An 8,090-nucleotide genomic window follows, 5' to 3' on the forward strand; every position below is an offset into this window, starting at 1 on the left:
TTTGTCCGCTTGTCTTCCCAGGAGATTTGCAGGATTTTCCGGAGGCAGCGCTGATGGAATCGTTCCAGGAGTTGCATGTGACGTCTGTAGACAGTCCACGTCTCACAGGCATAGAGCAGGGTTGGGAGGGGAATAGCTTTATAGACAAGCACCTTGGTATCCCTACGGATGTCCCGGTCCTCAAACACTCTCTGCTCCATTCGGGAAAATGCTGCACTTGCAGAGCTCAGGCGGTGTTGTATTTCAGCGTCGATGTTGACTTTGGTGGAGAGGTGGCTGCCAAGGGAGCGGAAATGATCCACATTTTCTAATGTGACACCATTAAGCTGTATTACTGGCATACTTAAGTCAATAAGCTGTTAGGAATTGTGGGAGTTGAAGTCCAAAACACCTGGATGAGGGGAGGGAGGGCCCAAGTTGGCCCAGGCCTGGACTCTATCATTACACCATTACCAATCACTTAGGACTGTGTCGCACACCAAGGCTGGAAGCACACCTCTGAACCTAGAAACACTCCAAAGTTCTGTAGCAACTAAACAAGTTATTGAATGAATGCAAGCAATATAAAAATGGTGAAAAAGGCAAGTAAAAGATTATGTGAGAAAACAACTCAACCCAGCAGGTAGGCAAATATAAAAGAGAACAAAGTTGATTCTTAATTCCACAGCAAAATCCACGAACGCACAGTCTTTAAAAGCCACAGAGGAAAATGCCTAAAGTCTCTTGAAAAGCCAAGGAACAAGGTTGCACAGAACCAAAATCCACAGAAGAATTACACAAGAAAACTTTCACCAACAGCAACTTGTACATGAGTCTGGAGCAGAGATCTCCATGAATCTTGACATGACATATATACAAGACTCAACCAATGTTGCGCTCACTGAAGGCAATGCTGTGAAAGCCCTATATTTATTCAAAAAGTCCTACACAAAATGCATCCCGATTCCCTTGAGAACTCTCCTTCACATTCCTCTTTTCCCTTCTCCTGACAGACCTTCGGACTCCCCCTTGCAGGTGGCGATCTTGACAGATTTGACCCCTTCTATCAAAGGTTTATTCCTCCCGGTTGCTCCTTAACACATTCCTTTCACTTTCCTTATAGAATCATAGAATCAGAGAGTTGGAAGAGACCTCCTGGGCCACCATCCAGTCCAACCCCATTCTGCCAAGAAGCAGGAATATTGCATTCAAATCACCCCTGACAGATGGCCATCCAGCCTCATAGAATCCTAGAATCAAAGAGTTGGAAGAGACCTCATGGGCCATCACCCAGTCCAACCCCATTCTGCCAAGAAGCAGGAATATTGCATTCAAATCACCCCTGACAGATGGCCATCCATCCCCTGTTTAAAAGCTTCCAAAGAAGGAGCCTCCACCACACTCGGGGCAGAGAGTTCCACTGCTGAACGGCTCTCACAGTCAGGAAGTTCTTCCTCATGTTCAGATGGAATCTCCTCTCTTGTAGTTTGAAGCCATTCTTCCATTGCATCCTAATCTCCAAAGAAGCAGAAAGGAAGATTGCTCCCTCCTCCTCCCTGTGACTTCCTCTCACATATTTATCCCTGGCCCTCATCACGTCTCCTCTCAGCCTTCTCTTCTTCATGCTAAACATGCCCAGCAGCTCCTTAAGCCGCTCCTCATAGGGCTTGTTCTCTGACCCTTGATCGTTTTAGTCGCTCTCCTCTGGACACATTCCAGCTTGTCAATACCTCTCTTGAATTGTGGTGCCCAGAATTGGACACAATATTCCAGATGTGGTCTAACCAAAGCAGAATAGAGCATGGGGAGCAGGACTTCCCTAGAGCTAGACACTATGCTCCTCTTGATGCAGGACAACATCCCATTGGCTTTTTTTGCCGCCACATCACATTCCTGGCTCATGTTTAACTTGTTGCCCACGAGGACTCCAAGATCTTTTTCCCACGTCCTGCTCTCGAGCGAAGCGTTCCCTATTTTGTATGTTTGGATTTCGTTTTTCCTGCCAAAGTGGAGTCTCTTGCATGTGTCCCTGTTGAACTTCATTTTGTTAGTTTTGGCCATTCATCTCTCTCATCTGTCAAGATTGTTTTGAATCAAACTACAAGAGAGGAGATTCCACCTGAACATGAGGAAGAACTTCCTGACTGGGAGAGCCATTCAGCAGTGGAACTCTCTGCCCCGGAGGGAGTGTGGTGGAGGCTCCTTCTTTGGAAGCTTTTAAGCAGAGACTGGATGGCCATCTGTCAGGGGTGATTTGAATACAATATTCCTGCTTTTTGGCAGAATGGGGTTGGACTGGATGGCCTATGAGGTCTCTTCATAGAATCATAGAATCAAAGAGTTGGAAGAGACCTCCTGGGTCATCATCCAGTCCAACCCCATTCCATCATGGTGCCTTTTTACACATCCTCACACCCTAACAAATATCAGCAAGAGATGTATTCCTAAAGCAGGCCTGGGCCAACTTTGTCCCTCCAGGTGTTTTGGACTGCAACTCCCACAATTCCTAACAGCCTACCGGCTGTTAGGAATTGTGGGAGTTGCAGTCCAAAACACCTGGAGGGACAAAGTTGGCCCAGAAAAAGCCGTGTGCCCAGTTCTGGACAACGCCGTGTCTCTTCTTTCCCTGAATCCGACAAGGCTGAGCCCGATCCCTTGGCCCTTGTGTTGACAACTTGTGGGAGAGAGATTGCAAGAGATTGCAGCTGATTATAAACTAATTTGAAGGAGAGAGGCGCAGGCGGAAGGAAGGAAGGAGGCCGAAGAACCAGAACAACAGCCACGGGATCAAAGGACACAGCCCACACACCCCGGAACACTCTGTCCCTGGGTTATCAGTGCCCGCTCCTCATTGGGACTCTGGGTCGTCATCCAAACACGGGGAAAGGTTGTATTGTCGAAGGCTTTCATGGCCGGAATCACTGGGTTGTTGTAGGTTTTTCCGGGCTATATGGCCATGTTCTAGAGGCATTCTCTCCTGACGTTTCGCCTGCATCTGTGGCAAGCATCCTTAGAGGTAGTGAGGTCTGTTGGAGCTAGGAAAAAGGGTTTATATATCTGAGGAATGACCAGGGTGGGGCAAAGGACTCTTGTCTGCTGGAGATAGAGGTGAATGTTTCAATTGACCACCTTGATTAGCATTTAATGGCTTGGAAGTACCTGGGGGAAATCTTTTGTATTAAAAAACTCAAAAATTACAACAGCAAAACAACAGAGAGTAAACAATCAGGCACATCAAATCACTCTCAACAAAAGATTCCCCCCAGGCACTTCCAAGCCATTAAATGCTAATCAAGGTGGTCAGTTGAAACATTCACCTCTAGCTCCAGCAGACAAGAGTCCTTTGTCCCACCCTGGTCATTCCACAGATATATAAATCCTTTTTTCTAATTCCAACAGACCTCACTACCTCTGAGGATGCTTGCTATAGATGCAGGCGAAACGTCAAGAGAAAATGCCTTTAGAACATGGCCATATAGGCCGGAAACACGTACAACAACCCATGGGGAAAGGTTTATGAAACTGCAGAAACTTGGTCTTTATGGGAAGGACATCCTGCAGCAGCAGCAGCAGCACTTTTTGCAATGGTTTTCCATCACAGAATCTCAACCAATTCCATGTATGTTGTGATGAAGTCGAACATGACAACCCCCCCCCCCCCCCAATAAAAGATAGTAACTTATAGTTTTGCTAAGGACAAGGATACCAGACTGGATAATCAGGGTTAAGCCTTGGTCAATTTGCCAAGACACTAACAACAACAACAAGGACCTTTCCCATGTTAGATAGTGTGTATCATTTAATCAAGATTTTTATGCCCTATTTTCATATATTTATAGCAGAAGGTAACAGATTTATCGAGAAACCCCCTCCCTTGACACTTATGTACTCTTGAACTTCTATGGGACTTTTTTCCCCTTCTGAAGGACTCTCTTTCCCTGGAAGGAAGGAAATCACTGTTGAAAAGAACCTTATCAAAACACACTCTTTGCATGGACAATAACAATGGATCGCGACCCCTGGGGCTCGGAGTTGGCCCCCCCAGCAGAGGTGGTCACTTGGCATTGGTGATCATATCTCAATAGGAAAGCCACACTTTGTCCTCATCTGTTACTCATTTAAATCTTCCTCCACCGAAACTTCAGCCAGATTTCCTAATTGTTCCCATATCTCAGCACCAAGAAAATCTGGATCTGGCAGGCTTGCCAGACATCAACATTTATTGCCCTCAATCAAAGACTATAGAATTGGGGGGCTTGCAGGCCCCTGGGACTCGCTGACCACTTGGACACTTCCTATCTCCATAATCCTCTCAAGAATCCATTGTTTCCCCCTTGTCCCTCCTCCCTCTCTCCTGATTCGTTGGGAAGCCAAGGCAGCAGAAGCTTTGCCATTGGCCCAGGCGCTCAGGAGGTGGGTCAAACCTCCTCCCAGCTGTAGAGCGCCAGCCAATCATCATTGAGCCGGCAGAGGGGCGAGGAGCGGGAAATTCAAATCGAACAGCTCTCTTTTATGTATAAAAAGGGCTTTATTTGTGTACACTGCATGCTCTGCTTGGCGAAATATTGCTACTTTGCATCCTTTCCAGCTGGATCGCAATAAAATGAATTCGGTGGTGCTTCCTTCAACTTTGGTGAGATTCTTTTGGGAACTTAGGGAAATCTTTTAAATTGCGGCTTCTCTTTACTCACCATTGTAGCAAGTCCTCTTTGGTGGGTCCACAGGTTTTCTCCTTCAGGGCCAGACCCTTTTAAATTCCCCCATGATTTCAGTGGCAGCCACAAAAACAACGACTTTCAAAGTCAGGACCGCACAATTAAACAGGAAACGACACCTGAACATGAGGAAGAACTTCCTGACTGTGAGAAGAGCTGTTCAGCAGTGGAACTCTCTGCCCCAGAGTGTGGTGGAAGGAGGCTCCTTCTTTGGAGGCTTTGAAACACAAAACAACAGAAAAATTACATCACAACAAAATACATGAAGTAGCAAAATATTTATTTAAATAAAATAAAATAAATAAATAAAATTTCATTTATTTAAATAAACAGTGCAAAACAACATAATAAAAACCAAACACAAAGGGAGGGTAAAAAAAAATAAAACGTTAAAACGTTAAAACCCTGAGTGAGAGAGGAAGAGGGAAAAAAGTGTATTTATGCTTCTCCCTAACCCTTCTCCCGCTCCTCATAGGGATTGTTCTCCAGACCCTTGGTCATTTGAGCCGCCCTCTTCCTCTGGACACATCCCAGCTTGTCAACTCTCACATATTTATCCATGGCCCTCATCCTATCTCCTCTCTGCCTTCTCTTCTGAAGGCTGAACATGTCCAGCTCTTTAAGCCGCTCCTCACAGGGCTTGTTCTCCTCAATGGCCCTCATCCTGTCTCCTCTCAGCCTTCTGTTTTGCAGGCTAAACATGCCCAGCTCTTTAAGCCGCTCCTCACAGGGCTTGTTCTCCTCAATGGCCCTCATCCTGTCTCTTCTCAGCCTTCTCTTTTGCAGGCTAAACATGCCCAGCTCTTTAAGCCGCTCCTCATAGGGCTTGTTCTCCAGACCCTTGGTCATTGTAGTTGCCCTCCTCTGGACACAGTATTCCAGCTTAGAGTCCACCTCTCCCTTGAATTGTGGTGCCCAGAAATGGACACAGTATTGAATGGCCCTCATTGTGTCTCCTCTCAGCCTTCTCCCTCTTCTGGAGGCTAAACATGCTGAGCTCTTTAAGCCGCTCCTCATAGGGCTTGTTCTCCAGACTCCCCTGGATCCTTTGAGCTGCCCTCTTCCTCTGGACACGTTCCAGCTTGTCAACTCTCACATATTTATCCATGGCCCTCATCCTGTCTCCTTTCAGCCTTCTCTTCTTCAGGCTAAACATGCCCAGCTCCTTAAGCCGCTCCTCATAGGGCCTGTTCTCCAGACTCCCCTGGATCCTTTGAGCTGCCCTCTTCCTCTGGACACGTTCCAGCTTGTCAACTCTCACATATTTATCCATGGCCCTCATCCTGTCTCCTTTCAGCCTTCTCTTCTTCAGGCTAAACATGCCCAGCTCCTTAAGCCGCTCCTCATAGGGCCTGTTCTCCAGACTCCCCTGGATCCTTTGAGTCGCCCTCTTCTTCTGGATACATTCCAGCTTGTCAACTCTCACATATTTACACATGGCCCTCATCATGTCTCCTCTCCGTCTTCTCTTCTTCGGGCTGAACATGTCCAGCTCTTTAAGCCGCTCCTCACAGGGCTTGTTCTCCAGACCCTTGATCTGCTCCCTCCTCCCTATGACTTCTCCTCAATGGCCCTCATCATGTCTCCTCTCAGCCATCTCTTTTGCAGGCTAAACTTGCCCAGCTCTTTAAGCCGCTCCTCATAGGGCTTGTTCTCCAGACCCTTGATCCTTTGAGTCGCCCTCTTCCTCTGGACACAGTATTCCAGCTTAGAGTCCACATCTCCCTTGAATTGTGGTGCCCAGAATTGGACACAGTATTCAGTGGCCCTCATCCTGTCTCCTCTCAGCCTCCTCTTCTTCAGGCTCAACATGCCCAGCTCTTTAAGCCGCTCCTCACAGGGCTTGTTCTCCAGACCCTTGATCTGCTCCCTCCTCCCTATGACTTCTCCTCAATGGCCCTCATCATATCTCCTCTCAGCCTTCTCTTCTTCAGGCTAAACATGCCAAGCTCCTTAAGCCGCTCCTCATAGGGCTTGTTCTCCAGACCCTTGATCTGCTCCCTCCTCCCTGTGGCTTCCTCTCACATATTGATACATGGCCCTCATCATGTCTCCTCTCAGCCTTCTCTTCTTCAGGCTAAACATGCCCAGTTCCTTAAGCCGCTCCTCATAGGGCTTGTTCTCCAGACCCTTGATCTGCTCCCTCCTCCCTATGACTTCTCCTCAATGGCCCTCATCATGTCTCCTCTCAGCCATCTCTTTTGCAGGCTAAACTTGCCCAGCTCTTTAAGCCGCTCCTCATAGGGCTTGTTCTCCAGACCCTTGATCCTTTGAGTCGCCCTCTTCCTCTGGACACAGTATTCCAGCTTAGAGTCCACATCTCCCTTGAATTGTGGTGCCCAGAATTGGACACAGTATTCAGTGGCCCTCACCCTGTCTCCTCTCAGCCTCCTCTTCTTCAGGCTGAACATGCCCAGCTCTTTCAGCCGCTCCTCACAGGGCTTGTTCTCCAGACCCTTGATCTGCTCCCTCCTCCGTATGACTTCTCCTCAATGGCCCTCATCATGTCTCCTCTCAGCCTTCTCTTCTTCAGGCTAAACATGCCCATCTCTTTAAGCCGCTCCTCATAGGGCTTGTTCTCCAGACCCTTGATCATCTTAGTCGCCCTCCCTAGGACATATTCCCTTCTCATATTTATACATGGCTATCCTGCCTCCTCTCAGCCTTCTCTTCTTCAGGCTCAATAATATCCCCAGGCAGCAGGTCTCCTCTGATCCTTGAAGCTAAGCAGGGTCAGCCCTGGTCCATACTTGGATGGGAGACCGCCAAGCAATATCAGGTGCTATAATATAAGGCTATATTTCTGAGGATGGGACTTGGCAGTATACCTTGCCTGGAATTCATGGGTTGGCATAATAAAGCAATGTACACATACGGTGCAAATAATAATAATAACTGAAATACTAATAATTGATTATCATTGTGTTGTCGAAGGCTTTCATGGCCGGGATCACTGGGTTGCTGTGAGCTTTCTGGGCTGAACGGCCATATTCCAGAAGCATTCTCTCCTGACGTTTCTCCCACATCTATAACACGCATCCTCAGAGGTTGTGAGGTCTGTTGGAAACTAAATAAGTGAGGCTAAGCATGCCCAGCTCCTTAAGCCGCTCTTCATGGGGCTTGTTCTCCAGACTCCCCTGGATCCTTTGAGCCGCCCTCTTCCTTTGGAAACATCCCAGTCCCTTCCCGAATGGCAAATCCTGACATTGCCTGTGCTTTTCCCTAATGACCCTTTCCTTCACTCTCCAATTCGGCTTGCGCGGTCCCTTTAAGAGCCGCCCGGCTTTTTTTGCCCTTCTCAAAGATGGCGCTCCGGTGAGGGCTGTGTGGGAGCGGGCGGAAGTTCCGGGAGGAGCCAGTCACGTGACTGGAGCCGGGCTGTGTTGCGCTGACGTG

This window comes from Anolis sagrei, chromosome 1 (assembly GCF_037176765.1).
Source record: "Anolis sagrei isolate rAnoSag1 chromosome 1, rAnoSag1.mat, whole genome shotgun sequence".
Taxonomy (NCBI): domain Eukaryota; kingdom Metazoa; phylum Chordata; class Lepidosauria; order Squamata; family Dactyloidae; genus Anolis; species Anolis sagrei.